The 21,529-nt window shown below is 33.3% G+C and overlaps 1 non-coding gene across 1 annotated transcript; it reads left to right on the plus strand.

Annotated features, from left to right (window-relative positions):
- Positions 1 to 15,810: 15,810 nt before the first annotated feature.
- On the plus strand, positions 15,811 to 15,894 carry TRNAL-CAG (transfer RNA leucine (anticodon CAG)). The gene has a single exon. It is a non-coding gene; the product is annotated as a tRNA-Leu (tRNA).
- Positions 15,895 to 21,529: the final 5,635 nt, after the last annotated feature.

A 21,529-nucleotide genomic window follows, 5' to 3' on the forward strand; every position in this document is an offset into this window, starting at 1 on the left:
GTTGACATTAGATAGAAAAAGCTTTGGAGTTTTGGACTTGCAGTATGAATAAGGACTTGAATGGGTTATTATCTTCTCCCTTTCACAGTTTAACCATAAAGGCATCACCGTAAAGGTGTCATACAACAGTTATTATAACTGTGATATCTGAAATTATAGTTAGAGGTGCTCATTACAAATAGCGCTAATAGCGGTAATACAGAACTGCCGGAATCTCTATACTACTGCTGGTGGTACAGAGATTTGGGGGCTTACAAATAATATCAGTGGTATTCAAGGTCGTAAGCTCAGAGTTATTAGGACACTGCAAAACTAATAAAATGTAAATATCTGAAAATGGTAAAAAAAACAATTCTATTTACTCTAACCATTAACTTTAAGAGTTGTAATAAGTTTATAGAGAAATATAAGCCCGCTGCCCCACGGCCCGGTGAGGAATTGACTTAAACCGAGTACTGTAAGAAGTAAGTAAAGTTTGGTACGATTCGCGATGCCGTTGCAGTGCTTTTCTGAGCAGTGACTTTATGTCGATTCCTCACTGTTTTCTTATCCGTACCGACCCATGGGACGACGATCTAAAGAAAAAAACTGACTGAACTATAAAGTTTGGAAATGTGCTGGGACACATTTGTCAAATCGGTCTAATTGCTAATAATTTTGTGTTTTTCATATGTTATAATGTTTATAATTAGAACATAATACAACCATTGTATTTCTATATGATGTTATTGTACTATTTTAATTTAAATAAATACATATCATACACAAAATAATCAGGATCATTTATACACTTTGTTTCATAATAATATGTACGTTTGTGTGTAGAATAATATAATTATTAGGGTAATATACCCTTAGTTAGTCGACAGTTGTGTAGATTTTTCGTTGTGACCAATAATATAGTTAAATATCACAAAATGTTGCTTGACACGTATTAAAATGGTCAAAATCTACTGAATATAATATATGTTTGTACTGTGGTGGTAATTAATCGGTAGTAGTCAAAATATTTATCGAATTGACCATAATACACCCGCAGTACCACACCAATAAAATTAGTATCAGATATATAATATATGTATAATAAACCATAATACACAGAAAAGGTCCCGCAGTACCACTCCAATAAAATTAGTATCAGATATATAATATTTGTCGAATTAACCATAATACACAGAAAAAGTCCCACAGTACCACTCTAATAAAATTAGTATCAGATATATAATATTTGTCGAATTAACCATAATACACAGAAAAAGACCCGCAGTACCACTCCAATAAAATTAGTATCAGATATTTAATATTTTTCATATATTTACCAACGCGGACTTCCAGGTAGGGAAGATTTATTTATTTGGTGAATGGTATGTACCTACCTAAAATGTAGGTTGTGCGCAACTTACCTTACCTTTTTAACAATTTTCGGCATAAAAAGGTCGATATTTAAATTTTACATATATTTTTACAAACAACAAAATAACTTTTAGCGTATTTTAAGAAGAGATTATGTTTTCATTTTTCAATTCAATTTTTGATCTGTTTTGTACATAATCATACCAACAAATATATTTCGCCCTGGAGAATCTTAAGACAGGTAACGAGAGTACACGGATTCTATAAAAAGTTAGCTGGCATCTGGAATATTTCGTATTACTACCTATAAAACTCGAAGGTGTTCCCACACATCTATAGGGTGTTCTCATTTCATGCTCTGTTTGGCGGGACCATGCTCCTGGCATGTAAAATTTACAACCAGTTGTCGTTCAATATTTCATTTGCTTCGTCCCAAAGAAACACCGTGGGGTCACCCTCCTACCTCCACCCACCTACCACCTCCTACCTCCCCACCCTCCGTTTCCTAAGACGGTATCCTGCTTTACAATTTACAACCAAGGCATTGGGAATCGGGGAGGAAAAATAATAATTCAAATACACATTTTAATTTAATATAAGATTTGAACACACGTTGGTTTACTTTTCGATAGGGTAAAGATAGAAGCATTATGAGAACAGGAAAAAAAAAACAGGAACGAAAGAGTGATTAGATTATTTTATTAAATTTATTTTTTTGATTAATTGACTTTTATTAGTGTTTTGTGTAATAATTAGATATATTTACCTTATCATGACGGAAATATGTAAATTAGGTGTTCGCTTACATTTCTACTTCTTCTGTATAAATCTGCTCCTGCAGAGTGCAAAAAGGATACCATACTGTGAAATACAGATTTTTACTCAATGCAGAAGATGGAATTTAATAATTTAACGAAAATTAAATTTGAGTCTTTTTAAAAATGTGTTCACATTTATAAACAACTTGGTGTTTGATTTTGAAAAATCGATCAGAAATTTTCTTTGAATGTTTTATTATTTGGTAGATTTCATCGAGTATTAAACGTGGATTTTTTTATGTGTGAAACCGCACAAGAGTCTCAACTGCTCCCAACCGTTTGCAGCGACTGAGAATATGGCATCCCCAATCGGGGAAGGTATGTTTAGGGCTGAAGATTGTGAAGTTAAGAAGCAAGGTCATTTAGTGGATAAATTCCTTATTTGAAATTTTAAAAAAAATGTTTGTATTATTTATAATTAACAGCGAAGGTATTGGTATTATGGTACGAACCTACCTACATACAAATCTTATGATTTTAGAGAATTTTTTCGTTTTGATTTATTAAATAAGAGAAAATTAGAAACACACTTTTTTGGACGTGAAATCTAATGTTCAGAGAGTTCTCCAGTAATACAATCACACAATTTATTATCTTTATAGATAAATATATAATGAAACCAATACATGCCTACACTTTGTTTTGGAGTCGGAAACGTCTGCCTTATGCGTAGATTTATTTATTTTTTAAGAAAGTTATTACTCCCTTTTTTATTTATTTATCGAACACTTACATATTGTTAAGATTAACTAATATACCCACACTACACAGAACATAGTAAATGATTTGTTGTGGTATTTGCCGTTACAGCTGTCGGGTCTTCAAACGGCAATCAGTGTAGTGTTCTGTTTATATTCTACTGCAAGATTACTGCAAAAAATTACTATTAGATAAAATGATGCCGGAGAAAATGCGTAAGGTGGATCGGATGTTTCTTTGTATTTGACTTAAGATATCGAATTCAATTCTCACCTCGACAGGGATTTTCCATTTCTACTTGTATATGAGGACGCTGTCAAACTCAAATGTTGATTTTTAGGTTAGCTAGATCTTTTAGAAATAGCTTTTCAGCAGTCGCATGTCGTAAGACGTAAGACTCTCTAAAATACCCTTATTTGCTGTCCGATCGTAGTTCTGTTAGGTCCCTCGCAGAGTCGGCCCGAGGCAGCTCGGCGCCTGGGGAAACCACTGTACAATGCGCCCACATGATAAATGTCATTTTTCGTGTTCAATTTTTAAAAGGATTAAAATTGTTAAATCCGGCTTGTTCAAAATCACTGGCGAAAAACTAAACGTGACTGATGCTAGTGCAGGCAAAGCTGTTCCGGCCTGCAGCCTGTATGGTGAAGATTGCCCTCATGATAGCCAACCTCTGTGAAAATTAATGAACATCAATAATACAATAGAAATTACTGGATGAAAATTAGCGCTTAATTGAAAATTGAAAATCATAAATAGGTATCGAAACTGATGTTCTTAATTAAATAGCCATTTGAAAGGATGGTCATATTTGACAGTATCCATTGGGCGTACAAGAAAATATTTTATTACTTTTGATTGGCTATGGACAGATAATTTTTGCAAGGTTCAAATCATCGTCAAAATACTATTTTTACCGGGTACTTATTTATTAGTAACTACTTATTATCGGGTGTCCTGCGAACTCTGGTTCAATGTAGGTATTCTGGAACTCGCATTTGCTTTGAATTTAAGTGTAATTATCAAAATAGGAACTGATTCTGTAAAGAATTGAGATAAACGATAAAGCACTTTAGTACCTAACTGTAATGTAATATTATTTAAAAAAAAATAATTTGTGTTGTCATTTTCAAAATTCGAACTGATTTGTAAAGAATTCAGGCTATCCCGTGATTATTCACGGGTCTCCACTAGTATTATTGTTTTTAATTTTGAAACCCTTAATTCATTGTGGAATTCCATTTTAATAAATTTAGGATTTTTTTCACCTTTATCTCTCACCAGTCTTTCTCTTTTTTCGGTGGAAGAAAGTTATAAAGGTGTTTTAATCTATAAAAAAAATGTCCAAATATTATTATTATTTAATACCGTCCGGTTGACCTCCTGGCCCTGATCCAAAAGCATTCGAACTACTCCGAACCGAACCCTTTACCAAGTCAAGTGTCTGCCGCCACCCGCCACTTGCCACCAGGCAGTGGACAAACTATTTGTCATCTTTCCATCGCCAGACATTTCCTAAATCTTAATGGCCACAGGACCTCAAGGTTATAGGATGTCAGTGCAAGACACATATGGAACTGGCAAATACACTTTCAAGCAGAAGTAAATCTTACATTTATTTATTTTTGCTATTTCAACCTTAATTAGAGTGTTACCCGTGTTGCCAACCTTGACTTTTAACTGATTAACTGATTCGGTTGAAAACCATATTATTTTTTTTAAAATTTAACATAATTTATTATAATTTATGATGTCTACGTTAAAGAGACCTGGATGAGATTGAATTACGAGTATAATACATTCAGATATTAAAACGATATGAAAATTAAATATAATATATTCAGGTATTAAACATAATATAATTTATAATGTCTACGTTGAAGAGACCTGGGTGAGATTGAAATATAATACATTCTGGTATTAAAACGATTTGAAAATGAAATATAATACATTCAGGTATAAAACGATATGAAAATTAATTATAATATATTCAGGTATTAAACATAATATAATTTATGATGTCTACGTTGAAGAAACCAGGATGAGATTGAAATATAATACAAAACGATTGATTAATCATTAAAACGATTTGAAAATGAAATATAATACATTCAGGTATTAAACTATATGAAAAGACACTTTTCCTTTACGTTTTGTGTTTTAAAATAGCTTTCCTCACCCATATCTTGTCAAAAGTAGACATTTTAATAATGATAATAATAATTGGATGCTTTGTTTTAGTGAAAAGATCAATAGCGTTTTTCACAGAGTTTTTTTCTTGAAACATCGTTATTTAATGGTTAATGGGGTATCTAAATACAATGTACTAGTATTACCGTCCCAGTATTAAACACGAAGTGCGCAACAATCATTATTTCAACCAAAATTATAAAACAACAACTTAATATTCTTTTAAATTATCGTACCGTGGTGATTATAATGTTGCAATAATAATTTTTTGTAATATAATATATATTATCCATCTTACTATCTATTTATATAAAGAAGAGTTCCTGTGATAGGCGGCGCACGGAAAAAAATGAATATTGCTAATTTATTAAGAATCTCTTCGAATTATTTGTAATCCGGTTAAAATTGGGATGTAAGCCTACCCTATGAATAATTTATTAGGTTTCCTGTTAAACTTTTAGTAAAAGAGGAATGTATTATCACGACGACGAAACACGTTTTAATATTACCAAGCCTAATGTGAACACGTTTTTCGATATACGAGGAATTCACTAAAAGTATATCAGGGAACGGCCTGCAATTTAATTTTTTACCGGATGACGGATAATTTGAAGAGATTTTTAATAACCCAACTTTACATTTTTTCTCTTTGCAGTCATGGGGCGGGTGAATTGGATTTGATGTTAATACAAATATACATTTTTATTCCAAGAAGAAAGTCACTGACTACGTTTGATTTCCAAAAAACTCTGTGTAAAGTTCGGACAACGCCGGGGACTTCAGCTAGTTGTAAAATTATTATTGTAGCATTTGAATGTTCTTCTCTGAAGATATTTTACGAATCCTGGTATTATTATAAATTAAGAATGTAAATTTCGTAATCAAATTGCTAAAACACACAAAGGTCTGAAAACCATAATTCTCTTTGCTCGGTGCGATTTCTGTTTACCCAAAGGATTTATGAAAATTTCATCTAAATCCTATGATCCTGCCGGAGATATACGGCTTGATACACTGAAGAGAAAATCCATTTCAAGTGCGTTGTGGTAAGTATGTAAGCTCAATTTTTATTTCTTCTTGTCAAATTGATAAAACTTTTTTTAAATAAATCGTTTTATTGACCTATCTACGACATATAATATATAATAATAACACCAAACAACATATAATATATAATACGTTAACAATGATGTATAAACTTCAAAATAATATGCTCCCAAATTATCTGCAAAGAAATGTTATCATGAAAATGTTCACAATTATCCTACGAGAAGACGCAGAGATTTTAGGCTTCCCAAAACTAAACTTTCATGCACACAAAACAGCGCGTTTTATAAAGGGCAAAAACTTTATAATAACCTACCAAATGTCATAAAGGAAGCCCCAAGCCTTAGCACTTTTCGTAGGACATGTGCTTTATATGTAAAAAATAATTTTTGATTGTTGAACTCACCAATATTATTTTAGTCACCTAGATATCTTATATACTATAATTTTGTGTATTTATCTTTTTCTTTTAAAATGTAATTGTTATTTCTTGTATTTTTTTATATTTTCCTACTAGATGTATGAAAAAATTTGAATACATCTAAATAAAGATTCAAAAACAAACAAAAATATGCGTCGCGCCCCTGATCCTGCTAGGCATATTTTTTTTACATTAACCCCTCACAGGAGGCCCTGAGGAAAATAATTTCCCTCAGGGACTATGTCATCTTTTGGGATGCTGTGGAAGGAGGGGAAATTCTGGTATGTGAAGTGAATGTGATGGGTAGGAATCTAGAGGTCAGTGTGTGGAGTAACGGACATATGAACATATCCCTCCCACTGCGGCGCAAGGCGATGAGACCAGTTGGAGAGGTCAAAGGGTCTCACCAAACCAGCCTCTCCCCATTTGAAACACCATGTAGCCAGTGTGCAGGCGCATCATCCTGAACACACTCAACCACTTGTGGTAACCTATATCAGAGGTGTTAGTTATCCAATAAATGGTTCCCGGGGCGGCCGTACCCGCCTCCCAAATACGCATACCATTTCAGACCTGGGAATTTATAAATAATAATAAAAGTCAATCGCAAGTAAATCAAATTTGCTTAATTAAATTGAGAACTGTCTGTATTTTGTTTGTTTTTTTTTTTTAATTTTTCGTGATAAAGTATTAAAGGTTTTCCATTGCATTGCACTATTCCTCCATAGCATCAGAAATTAATTTTATGAAATTATTTGCTGGCATTTTTGTTCTTTATATCTTTTTTTACTATTATACATCTATTTTATTTTACTAAATTATAATATGAACTAAGCTTGTCAATTTGACTGGCCTAAAACAGGATCCATTCCTAGTTGGCTAGTCAAAGTTTCCGCATGTTTTATTGTATGATTTTTATGTGAAATAATTTTTTTTTTTATGCTTCCGATTTTGTTGTCCAGGTTAAATCTTCCCCAAATAAAAAACTAAACCCTTCCACTCACTTTTCCACAAATGATCAGCTAATCAATCAACACAATGCAAGTGCATTATATAAGTAAAATAAATACAAAACAATACAAGAACAACAACACGTCAACTCACCAGATATCAAATGGGAAAAAATTCACCGTCTCCAGATATTTTCAGAGGGTTCGGCTCGGTAGAACTTCTAACAGGGCCTATAAATCCTACTGATCCCTCAACATAAATATTTAAAAAATCTTTTGTTATCCTACATGTATTCAAAATGACCGACTTTTGCATCTTTATATATAAATTTTTTGATAGATCTAATACGCCTAAATTTTTAATTAGAGAGCTAGGTATAATGCCAGTAGCCGAAATAACGAATGGTAATATTTTTATAGTCTGAGAATGCCAAATTCTTTTTATTTCATTTCCTAAATCTGTGTATTTTCTTATTTTTTCGCTAACAGATTTTTGAATATTACAGGAATTTGGTATAGCGACATCAATGATATAAGTTATTTTTTTAATTTTGTCATGTAAAACTATATCGGGTCTATTATGACTAATCGCTCGGTCTGTTAGTATAGTTTTATCATAATATATTTTATAAAATTCGTTTTCTAAAAATGAATTTGGTTCGTATTCATAATATGGTACTATATTACGGCAGTCAATCAAGTTATGTTTAGTTACCAAATTTTGGTGAATTATTTTTAAAACTTGATTGTGCCTAAATGTATACTCGGACGGTGCTAATATAGAACATCCCGATATAATATGTTCTATAGTTTCCGGAAAAGCCAAACATTTTCTACACAAATCATCTATTTGATTTTTATCTTTGATTATATGCTTTCTATAATTTTTAGTTTTAATGACTCTATCCTGAATGGCAAGCATAAATCCTTCTATTTCTGCGCTCAACTCTCCAATACTCAACCATTTGTTTGACGAAAATTTGTCAACATACGTTTGGTTGAGATAATTGAAGTGTTTTGCGTGTAAAATTTTATTTGACCAGGAATCTAATAATTTCTGGTTGGGATTTACAAAAATGTTGGCATTCTCATCGTATAAATTTAAAGGTTTAATATTTCTATCTGCTTTGCAAATTATTTTGTGCATTTCTGAGCTATGAGCTTTCCTATGGAAAAAAGTTCTTAGCATTTCTACCTGATTATGTTTCAAAGAAGTTATTTTGACTATACCTCTACCTCCTAAATTTCTAGGTAAATTAACTCGTTCTATAGCTGAATTTGGATGATGGCAATTAAACTTTGTTAGCGTATTATTATTATTATTATTATTATCATTTTTTTAAATAATCTTTGATGTTTGAACGTTCTTCCCACGAACTGGAGTCAACCGCGCTGATCCCAAATCCCAATTGGGTAGAACGAACATTTATTTCGTATATTAACTGCTATTATGTCATCCAATTTCAAAACATCAACATCGAGTCTATCTGCCGAGTATCAGCTCTATCGGATCTCGGGAAGTGGGTTAATTTCTACTTCAAAGATTTTCATTAATTCATTAACGAAAAAAAACTAAATTCAAATAGATGTGTTTAAAAATGTTCTTCCGCTAAAAAAAATGGTAGAATTAACTGCGAAATATAAACAAAGAACCCAACATTTATAAATTATCTCGCCAGGGCCTATGGGGTGCGCTGCGGATATTTTATTCACGTAAATCTTACCACTGCCAATAGAAAATTCCCAAATGCCTCGAAGTTTCAACGAAAAGTTCGACAACTCTTTTTGTTTGGAGTTTTTCTTTTTGTTAATTTCGATAGTCATCGGAAAAAAGGTAGAGAAGTTTTTGAATCCAAAACATATTCGTAGAAAAATGATTTATGTGTCTACACACAATGTTTTGTTTTGTTTTGTCGATGGTAGTTAATTAAAGGCATCAGAAATTGTACAGTAATGTTATTAAATAATGTAGTTCAACAATAATCAAGAGTTCATTGGTTCCCAACCTCTGATTTATAAATAAATTGAAAGTGTGTTATTTATTTAAGAAAATATATTATTTTTGTATCCAATTCGATTTTACGACACGTTTTTGTGAACATAGGTTTTAAGGCGATGCACTACTTCATGTAATATTTTAAATTGAGCCGCTATCAATAACAACCCTTACGTAGATAGCGATAAGGTTTAAATTCCCGCTTAACACCATCCGCCTGTTTTGAATTATGCAAGAAAAAAACATGGCCAAAAAGTGCCTTTTATTTTATTTTGTGGATGTTCAGGCATAAATATTAAAAAATTTTAGATCATTTTATAAATAACTAAATTTTCCACATTATACAATAAAATCATAACTGAAAATGGGTTCGTAAGTAGGAGATTTTGAACTTTAAAGCAGTTTTCATAGGCCTTTAAATTATTTTTTTCTGGCCTTATAAAAAGACTTATATAAAAAATACTCGATTATTTCAAAGTCCAAGATGTATTCTACTCGCAGTATTTAATTAAAGCATCTGAAACATTTCTAGGCGACCAAATTTTCAAACCAAAAACACATGATTTTGAATTACTACGTATGGCATCGCCTTAAGGGAACTTATATTTGTTTACAAGTAATTCTAAAATAGCATATATTACTGAATATAATATTAATAATCTTTATTACGTTAAACGAGGTTTTATGAAATTACTGTATAAGAAAGTTTTTCAAATATATACTCGGAAAAAAATGAGCATTGCTGATTTACTAAAATCCTGTTAAAATATATCAGGGCATTTCCTAATAAACTACTTAATAAAGTACTCTCATAATATATCGGATTACGTGTTCATGCAGCTGCGTTTATTCGGTTATCAGGTGAAGTTTAATATACTAACGGCCTCCGTGGTCGAGGGGCTCAAGGCTCTCGACTAGCAAGCCTGAGGTCGCGGGTTCAAATCACGGAGTGCGCAAGTAAATTGGTCAGTAAATTTAATTAACAAATTACTAATTTAAAATAATATATAGCATATTTGCGGCACGTTCCAGAGAGGAAGATACTCTCAGTATCGCCTTTGTGTAAGACCGCCATTCAGAATAGAAATGTTGCTTGAAATAGCTTTAGCTGTATTTGGTGACCAGATCTGAATAATCAAGTATTCTCCCACCTTCATCTTCCCCATTTATTCTCTCCCCACTACCTCCAGCCTAACAGCGTACCCCGATTGGGGTGCCGTAGTCTCTCTGGCTAAACACGGTTAGGAGCAGTTGGGTCTTTTGTCAATTCATTATTTAAAGGCCTGTAGTCCCGTTTTTATATTACGAATACGAATAATTTTCAATATTTTATATCAGTAAGTTTCTGGTATAAACTGTCAGTAATGAAAAAAATTATATTGCTACATATAGTATATTTGACAGTGACTGGATAAATCATCACAATGATAATTCATCACATCTTTAAAAAGTTATATAAAGTCATGGAAAGTGATGAAACAAAAACTTTATTAACTGGGTTAAGTAGGTAAGGTTAGGTTAGGTTAGGTTAAGTTAGGTTTAAATTTTTTTTTCATCGTTTCTAATGACGTTATATCATTTTTAAAAGTGTGTTGAATTGTCACTATGTTGAGTTATCATGGAACCTATTTGACTACTGATGACCTGGCCAGTCTCCAAAATAAAGAAGCAACTTTATTATATTTTATTTATTAGATAAATTAACAGTATTCCTTTTTAATCCATATATTTTTCTTTTCAATATATTTATACTATGCATACCATAGACATCCACAATTTGAATGTCTATGATGCATACCAAATCGCTATGACACGATTCATCGCTAGGAAAGACCATAAAACTTTTGATTAAATCTCGGTTGCTGGATGGTTTTCTAATCTGCTTCAGAGTTGTTGGATCGCGTCCGAATTGGAGACCATCGCATAATTTCGTTCACCTTCCAGTTTCGCTACCTGCAAGTAGCTCATAAAAGTCTAATATTGTAAATGAAATAGTGCAGCCATTCCGGGAGCTTTACCAATCTTCCCAGCATCCCCTTAGTTTCGGATAAACTGGGTTATTTATCCGGGTATAGCGAGATTCACTTAAAATTCATAAGAGACTGCGAGATTCTAGTTAAATTATTAATACAAAGAAAAGCAAGTAATTTAATTGATTTCATTTTTACAATTGTGGATTTTTGCAATTCATTGGTTAAACGACACCTCCCCCATAGGTCACCCCAAGTAGTTTGCTACGTTTGGGGACTTAGCAGAGGTGCCCGTGTTCGTGGGGTGAGGTTCGACCAGGTTTTAGTGGCGGGCCGGATCGGGAGAAACCGGTTGAGGGATACCCTTTGACCTCTCCAGCCGGACTCGCCGGACACAACGCCCTGCACTGCAGTGGGAGAGATGGACACATACGTCACTCATGACACCCTGACCCCTAGACTCCTGCACACCTCTTATACACTTTTCCTTCTCAGAACTTACTCTTCTTCCTTCCCTTAAAAAGGCCCTCCCCACTGCACCCTCAAGGATGACATAGGCCCTGAGGAAAATTATTTTCGCCGGAGCCTCCTGTGTGGTGTCCATTTTGTGACACTAAGCTGTAAACTAAATATCTGATGTCGTTAAATTACCTATGAATATAAGGATTAACAGATTTAGTACGAATATGGTGAGTTATAGACTAGTGTAGTATAGTATAGTTTAGTATAGTATAGTATAGTTATAGAGTTATATAATACCTTCGGTATTCTTCTGAATTTCATTTTCTTTATCTTAAACTTTAAAGTCGTTTTATATAGCAGGGTTTGCGCTATAAACTTATTCGTGGCAATCGTGTTATACCGTTTCTGCATAGTACCTATCTATTTCGAACAGGTTGAGGGAGTCTTCTGTCCGCTTTCCTCGAACAATTGACTTTCATACTCGTATTTGGATACTCATATTATATATTACGACGGCGCTACATAAAGCATAGAATTTCTCCGAAGGACGAGTTTAACGTGAACTTCTGGCGAGTTTCGTTTTTAAGACCACGTCCGCGAACCGTACCGAGCAAACTTAAATAAAACCGGACAAAAAAGACGATTTTTGTTGTTTGTTTTTGGGGTGTTATGCCGTGTTGCGCTAACTCCTTCTTTAGCCGACGTTTTGGACAGCGTTGCAGTGTCCATCATCAGGGCAGATCCGGTAGATCCGAAGATGATGAAGACGAAACAAACAACAAAAATGCTTTTGGCCGTGAGAATCTAAAAACTTACCAAAAAAGACGATAGTTGGCAGTGGGGACTTCTCTTATATATTTTTATTTACCGTACGTCATTTTCCTTAAATGTCTACAGAATAGTAGATAGTTCACTCACCTGTGCTTGTCATTGAACGTAGGTGCCTAAAAGTATAAAGAACTGCCAGGGCCGGCCCTGTGCAGGCGCAATTGGAGCCGTCCGTTCCGGGCGCAGACTTGCCAAGGCGCTGGTAATACCTAACACCTAATTCAGGGCCTTTGAGGTTTTAACTAGCGCCAGGCGCCATACACAAACCACAATATTAAAGAAATGCAAAACATAAAAAAATATATAAATCTAAAAACAAAAGAACATGAATAGAATACAATTTAAATGCACAATGTCATTTAATACAATCTTAAAACCTGTTAATTCGGTTGAATACAACATTAAAACCTATTAATTTTGTTGAATAGAATATTAAAACCTGTTCATTTTGTTGGATACAATATTAACACCCGTTATTTTTTTAATACAATATTAAAACCTGTTAATTTTGTTGAATACAATATGAAAACCCGTTAATTTTGTTGAATACAGTATTAAAACCTGTTAATTTTTTTTAGTTTTCTGTCGGGATAAAAAAAAATTACCGTAAAAGGGGCTTAGGTATATAATGGAGCCAACTCAAATACGCAATAAAAAGTTGCTTTTGGAAGTTAATATTCTTGGTTCAAATCTATTTTTAGAAGTTAACATTCTTGGTTCAAATCTATTTTTAGAAGTTAACATTCTTGGTTCAAATCTATTTTTAAATATAACAAAACTAGCTGACGTGTACCCGCGTTGCTTGGGGTTATTCTTAGCAGATAGACATATACCTTCGCAGACTTTTCTGTGGACCTTTTGAAGGAATACAATTCTATTATGTTGATGTATCTCATAAGATTTAGCCAGCGTTAGCAATGTAAGTATTATTAAGTAATATTAAGTGCAAAAATATATGTTTTAGTACTTGGTACAAAACATCGACTTTTCTCCACTTTCTATAAATATGCATGTATTATATACATATACAAACTTTGCGGAAGAAAATCTCTAAATGATTGATGATAACCCTATCAAAATCAAAAATGCGTAGTTTAGAAAAACTAAGGGCCAAAAATAGACAGACGCGGATATGAACTTTGTTGTATACTATTTAATTAATTAATTAATAAAGATTCAGAATTATGATTCGCAACTCACACGATACTCCGCATTATTGAAATACGTACAGCGTAATAACAAATTAATATACTAAACGGTAAACTCCTAAGTGTTAAACCTTACTTTCATCCATAGTAGAACAGTATTTGAGACATATTAATTGAACTCTGAAATATATAATTTCCTGAATCTAACTGAATCCCTGGAAAGCCTTCAGGTTTCAATTCAATTCTCATATTACCGGCCCTATTTACTCGACGATCTGAAAGAAATTAAATCATAAAGATAATTGTTTCACAAGACGTGAACTCGCTAAATATATTTTCTTTACCGCCTTTTGGAACTTTTAACGTGACTTTAAATATGACATATCTAACCTGTCGATGATAATTATTTACCGGTAGGTACCTATTATTCATTGGGAAATTTAATTATTAAATCTTATTTTAAAAAACTAAAAAGTTAACGAAACTGATTCAATTTAAGCTACATACATCGTAAATAAAATGAAAATGCAGCTCTTACTAACTAACTACTAACTGCTACCCTAACAAAAAAAACATTTTTTTATCGATTTTCATTTTTTAATTTATATTCGTAAATAAAAAATTAAAAGGTTTATTCAACTGCATAATTTCAAATTCTCAAAAATCTAAACTCGTGCTTAGTTTAAAAGATTCATCGCAAACATTTATACAATCTTATATTTTGACTGAAAATCAGAATCTAATACTTCGCATAAAATTTCCAAGGGCAATTGCAATACATTTTAGGGACTGCTAAAAATTTATCAAATTCCCAACCCATTACTGGACTTCAAATTAAGCAGAGTATTAAATACATAGTCAAATATCACCCTGGAATTCCAATATCCCATGAATATTTTAATTATGAAAGCACCTTTAATTAATCAACTCCACGTTTTTTGTACAATATTTCGAATATTGCTTTATTTAATCCGACTTCACAAAAGGATCTCCCTTTCTGTCATCCCATTTTTTTGTGTATTGTGCCCATTCAATTCGTGGCGTTTTAAATGGGTAGGTAATTATTAAATTTACCATACTGACCAACCCTGTCCATAGCAAAATAATATGATGATAAAATTAACCGATGCCGTTTTTTCAATATCTATCGGAATTGCCATGCAGCAAGATATAAAATAATACCAAAACAAATTCAAACGACTTTCTTTTGTTGCATTATTTTGGTAAATCGATTCTTCCTGAATTACATAACTACAATATTTATATGCAATTACTTATATTACCCCCACACACGCAGCGCCTCTTTTATGTAGCTACTAAGAGTATTCAAAAATATATTTTTTTTAATGTAAAAGCTGTGGAAAAAAATGAAGGAATTAAAATAACTATCCTAGGTACTTACCTACAAGCCGAAAATTGCTAGCCGAGACCCGTGAAGAATCATGGGATGTACCAATTTTGATAATTCCAATTCTGAAAAAGTTTTAGTTTTTGACCGATATCGTGATTTTCAAGTTTACTAGTGGTGTTCATTCGATATGTAAATTTCTGATTTGTGTCACTAAATTTGTCAACAAAAAATATTATTAGGTATATTATAAAGAAAATTTACAATATTTGTCTTGAAAAGTAATAATTCCGGAGCAAATATTTTATAAACATTTTCAGTTTCACAAATTCTACAATTATATATTTTTTACGGGTTTACGCTAGTAACAATAATAACGATAAGAAAAAAAAATCAATAGCCGTCTTATTACTGCGCATCTCCTATTTTATTTTACCACCAAGAAAAACCATATTTTTCAGATCAAAATTGTGTCATTATCAAAAATATATAATTTGTTTAAATTCAGGCCGTCCAATCGAACAATCAGAAACGGGAATCGTATCCACAACAGATTGCAAAATTAGACGATTTTGGATACGTCAGGATGGCCGAGCGGTCTAAGGCGCTGCGTTCAGGTCGCAGTCCACTTCTGTGGGCGTGGGTTCGAATCCCACTTCTGACAAACGTTTTTTTTATTATTTTAATGGTTTTTTATATAAAAATTAATTCAGTTTCTTCAATGACCAACTTCATTTGATCAACTACATTTTTTAAACTTTTTTATACACCTTTTAGGAATGTTTTTTTGGTATGTGCCATCTTAATATATTTTTAATGCGATGGGTGCGCAGATTATCAACCTAGAATTATTATCATTTTATTCTGTCCAAAATGGCAACGATATATATACATACTAGTAAAAACTTACACTTCGTTGCCAGACGCAGACATCCTACGAATACATCTTACAACATTTACAAATAAATAAACGGGGTAAATTCAAAAATAAATCGGGGGCTCAGGATCACATGGGCTTAACTACAAAAAATTGTGTTTTGATAGCCAGGTACTTCTCCAATTTCCTCTACCCCATTTCCTTCCCCTCCCCATACCGAAATAGCCCAAACTCTTTTTTATCACAGCTGTATGAAATAATACCATTTAATTATAATACAACATAATTATACCGAAATATGCCAAATTTTAACATGGATAAAGAAGATACAAGTATTTTTTAATATTAACTCTACACGAGGAAATTAACGAAGAAAATAATTTCCCTCGGGGCGTCATCTTGGCGATACTGTATGGAGGGTCTTTTTGAGAAGATGAGGTTGTGAACATGGAGACGTATGTAGTTGGAGGGAGCAAACACGAAAATATTTCCAAAACCGAACTGTTGAACTCAAGTACGAGTCGTGGAAACGACCCGTCCTCGTGGGATAAATAATGTCGACCAAGTATAAATGTTGGGCGCATCTTTGGTCTGTTTCCTGACTATACACCATAGGCATAAATGACTAGTTCCTCGGAGCATCTTCCATTGTAATACCGCTAGAATAAGCCAGCATTCCCATCTGCCGCCTGTGCTCTAAAGATTGCAATTCGTTTGTTTCTGTCTTCGGGGGGATCCATCAGGGTTAAGGGTTGTTTCAAGTATTTTGGGGCTGCAGACCAGAGGCCTTCAACTTCAATAGTGGTTAAAAGTATGTAATGGTATGTACAAACCTACATAAGTTCCTGAATAGATATACCAAAAATAATATTCAATAGCTGACATGTACCCAGTATTGCTTTGGGTTATAAATGGTTTGTAGTAAAGTTTTGAGGTTGTGAATTGTAGTGTACCAGAAAACTAAGTGTAGTTTTATACTGAAAATAATATTACTCTTAAGAATTGAAAAAGATAATATTTTAAGTATTTGTTTTACTTGATCGCGCCATGTCTTCCTTGAACGTCCTCAACTTCTTCAATCATTTACTTCTACGGTAAACACACTCCTTACACTAGTGTTGGATAAGATACGATTTCAGAATGAGTTTTTATGATGTAGTCAAATACTGAAATGAGTGTTGAGGTGTCCCACCTCAAATGAAATGAGGTGTCATAATATTTTCGTACCTGAAGTGAGGGTTGGCTAGAGAGCGGTATTCGCATAATTAAAAAAAAAATCTGACCTCCCCCCCCACCTATCCACCACTCATTCCACTGGGCCTCAACACGCCCCCCCCCCCTTAGGAGCAGTTGGGACTCTTGTGTGGTGTTCACAAACTAAGTCGAGATTGGAATCATTCATAGAAACACAATACTTTGGTTTCAGAGAGAATGGTTTCAGGGAGAATAAAGGAACGAGTGATGCAGTGTATTGTCCAAAGTCACTATTGCTTTGGACTATGGGAACAAAGCTTTAGCTGTGGTCTTAAAATCTGTCAAAGGCATTTGATACGGTTCCCATGGATTACTCTTCAAAAAATTATCTTCCTTGGCATTAACCAAAGATATTAGAAGAACGAGATGTGTTATGCGCAGTTCGTACTGAGTGGAATTGTTTTGCCGAGTGTCGCCGGTTTTGTTCACCAATACTACTGCACACCTTCGCTTGCGCTAAGGTATCCGCACTAATACATAGAACAGATTTCTGTGCGTACACGTCCCGATACCGTTCAAAGTACCCTAATTTGGTAGTACTCCGGCTACGGTCCGGCGGCCAACATAGCATATATCGTTCTTCTAATATCTTTGGCATTAACAGTACAGAACTGTACTATCTAAGTGACACAACACAACAAGTAGAGATAAATAATCATTTAAGCAAGAGCAAATCAATCTCTTTTGGAGTTCCGCAAGGTTGTATGCTTGGACCAATATTGTTCTCTACATTAATGATTTGTATATTTAAAATACTCCAGGTAACATTGTTAGTTTCGCAGACGACACTCCTTTAACATTTCAGGGTAAAACCATGAGAAATATGATTTAGGATTAAAAGTAGTAAAGAGTTGCCTGAATAATAACATCTTAACTTTGAATACTGTATCAGGTATCTAGGTGTAAATACTAATACATATTTGAGATGGAATGACCATATCGAAATGTTAACAAAGACTACCAGGAGACTTACATACAAAGAGAAATTAAAAAATTTAACTTTTGCCTTAGTCCAATCTCGACTTTCTTATAAGATATGTTGGTGATCATGTCTAAAGTCCAATGTAGAGCCACTCGTATTACTCAAAAAGTTATGTACAAAAAAATCCGTTATCCATCCAACCTACTTTATAAGGAATGAAACGTTATGTGTATAAAACAGCTGTATATCACTCAAATACTTTTTATCAATAACAAATTTGCAAATAAAACACAACAAATCCGTGCTATTAGAATTGGCTCTACATTAAACTTTGTGGCGGTACATACTAAAATTTCTTCTGATCAAAGAAAATATTTATATGTGGTTCCACTTTTGATTAATATTCTTCCAAATCATATAAAGTCTATAAATTCCATGGATAAATTTTAAAAGTTACTCAACACATTCTTTGCGGGAAACGAGAAAACTCGTCATACGCCTTTTTACAGTAAGACGCGGGAGGCGAGTTTACTCGTTTTGTTGCGCAAAGCGGTAAGGAGAGGGAAACTTGTAAACAAGGGGTTCTAAATGGGTTCGGGGTCATGTGTTTTCTATTGTCGGCGTTACCCGATCTATCTACCTGTCAATACAATGAGTTTGAAACACAACAAAAAAATAAAATCGCTGTCGCGTATGTTCCGCTCACAAACTACGCATTGAAACGCGGTACATGTGCAAGTTTTGCAATGTGCCAATGCATAAAGAAAAGTGTTTCGAACGCTATCACACATTGAAGCACTATTAGGTTATAGTCTTTTTTTATATGTATTGAAAATTTCTAAATAATCTTGTATTTTTGTATGAATAAATTTCGACATGTTATTTCGATTGTGAAATACTGTTTTTTCTATGATTCCCAAGAAAGTAGAAAGTTTTTGTTCATAAAAAAAGGAATTACACATACATTGCTAAGTAAACAAATAGACACATCTTTTTAAAGTAAAACACTGAAAGTTTCATCGAAAAATGTCAAATAGATCATAAGATATGAATATTTTGCGGAAAGTCTAGTGTTTTGGCACTAAAATTTAAAAAAACACCCGCGCTTCGCCCCCAATTTGGCGGTAAAATGCCCGACCATATAGTTTTAAGATGTTTGTGTTGACAGAGGACAATATTTTTTTCATTCTTGTCCTTTCTGAAATTAAACAGTTTTTAAAGTCCCATTTGCTAAAAACTGAATGTAACCCTAGCTGTCTTTATTATTGATTTTTGTTTCTTCTTGGGAATGATGATTAATGATTAGTTATGGTTCAAATATTGTTACAATATACTGTCATTACAATATACATATTACCAGAGATGTGCTTTATTTCAAATAAATCCATTTCAAATGGAAATGCAAAATGCAAAATGGGTATTTTGCATTTTGCATTTTAAATGCTTTTCTAAAAACCATTTTGCATTTTGCATTTTAAATACTTTTCTCAATGCATTTTCCATTTTAAATGCTTTTTTGCAACATTCTTCCTGTTATCTCCACTCATCTTTTTATCATAGGCCCCGTATATCAGTCGGTCCTCAACCTCGCTATGAAAGATAATTTACGTCTGTCAAGTTGCTACTTGGTAGGAGCCCTGGCAATTAAGTGATACCATTAAAAAAATACAGATTCAAATAGTGAACACGGGGCCACGATGCTGTAATATTAAATTTTAGATAGCAGTTTCTATTTTTTACGTTGCCAATATTAGTCCCGAGCAAATTTTTTACTCTACTGTTAGGCACATGTTCATCAAATGCAATACTTGTCTTCCGAGTTCAGCACCAGTTGAATGTCTCTTTTCAAATGGAGGTATAATCATGAGACCTCATAGAAGAAAGATGAGTGATGATGTTTTTGAGAAGCTCGTTCTTCTAAAATCTAATAATTGCTAAGGCTACATAATACCTACATAATATAGAATATATATTGGTTTTCTCAAAGTTGTATTATATTATCTGTGGGTTTTTTAGTGCGCCTGCTTGGAGTTTTTTGTGACAAATCTATGGTCAAATAATGGGTGCGCACTAGAAAACAACATTTTATATTGTCTGATTGTCTCACTGTCCTGTATTTCTTTATTGTTCACTGGTGGATGTCCCCTCACTAGAGAGTTACTACACAAAAGATGATGGCCCTAAGAAAAAATCATTATAAATGACAATATTTAGTTAATAATAGATTCTATTATATTCCACTCAAATACAATTGTTTTTTACACAGGACATATCAGTATGTATGATTTGTTATTCCACAAGTAGTTCTACATTGATGTCCATTATTAAATGACAAAGTTGTTTAAAAATTCAATAATTATTTTGAACCTGAGAAACCATTTTGCATTTTCAATGCATTTTGAAAATAGGTATTTTGCATTTTGCATTTGAAATGCTTTTCTAAAAACCATTTTGCATTTTGCATTTTCAAATGGAAAAGTTTTGACCCATTTCCATTTTGCATTTCAAATGGTTTTGGGTACCCATTTTGCACATCTCTGCATATTACCCATCTGGCCACTCACGTAACATATTTTTTTCTTTCTTTTGAAATATTTTGTGTTTTTATGTAGTATTACTTTATGTATGTGATTAGTGATTACTCTATGTTTGCTTCACTCTAATGTAATTTGTTAGCCTCGATACAGGCTTAGTCCTAGTGAGGTTGATTTTTATGCGAAATAAGGGCCCGTTCCCACTTCCGTTTTAAAAACGGAGGCGGGTCCCGTTTTAAAAACGGAAAACCTAGTGGCTGTAGTGGATGTATGGAGCTGTTCACACTTGTCCGACACGATTTGAAAACGGATCCGACATTTTTTGTCGGATGGATCGCCAGCGCAGCGCGTCCATTTTCAAATCGTGTCGGAACACGCTCGCTCATAGTTTTGTATGGAGCTGTTCACACTTGTCGTCTAGTCGTTCCGGCAGAGTCCCCGCCACACCCCCACCCCTCCCCGCCCGCTCCCAGTCGCAAGGAAGCAGGCACGCTGCGTGCTTGTATTTGGTTATTTTGTTAAGTAAATAAATCAAAACTACAATAATGGAAAAGGAAATAAATCCAGAAAATTTAATACCACTGGTCGAAGAAAGAGTAGAGTAATATTTTATTTTTAACTAAATAAAAACAAAAAACTTGGTGTACTTAGACAACTTTTGTATATCAAAATTTATATTTTAATTTTTTTTTAATTTTAAAGCTTGAGATGC

The sequence above is a fragment of the Hesperophylax consimilis genome, chromosome 3, assembly GCF_061612785.1.
Source record: "Hesperophylax consimilis isolate HC1 chromosome 3, BYU_Hcon_1.0, whole genome shotgun sequence".
In the NCBI taxonomy this organism is placed as follows: domain Eukaryota; kingdom Metazoa; phylum Arthropoda; class Insecta; order Trichoptera; family Limnephilidae; genus Hesperophylax; species Hesperophylax consimilis.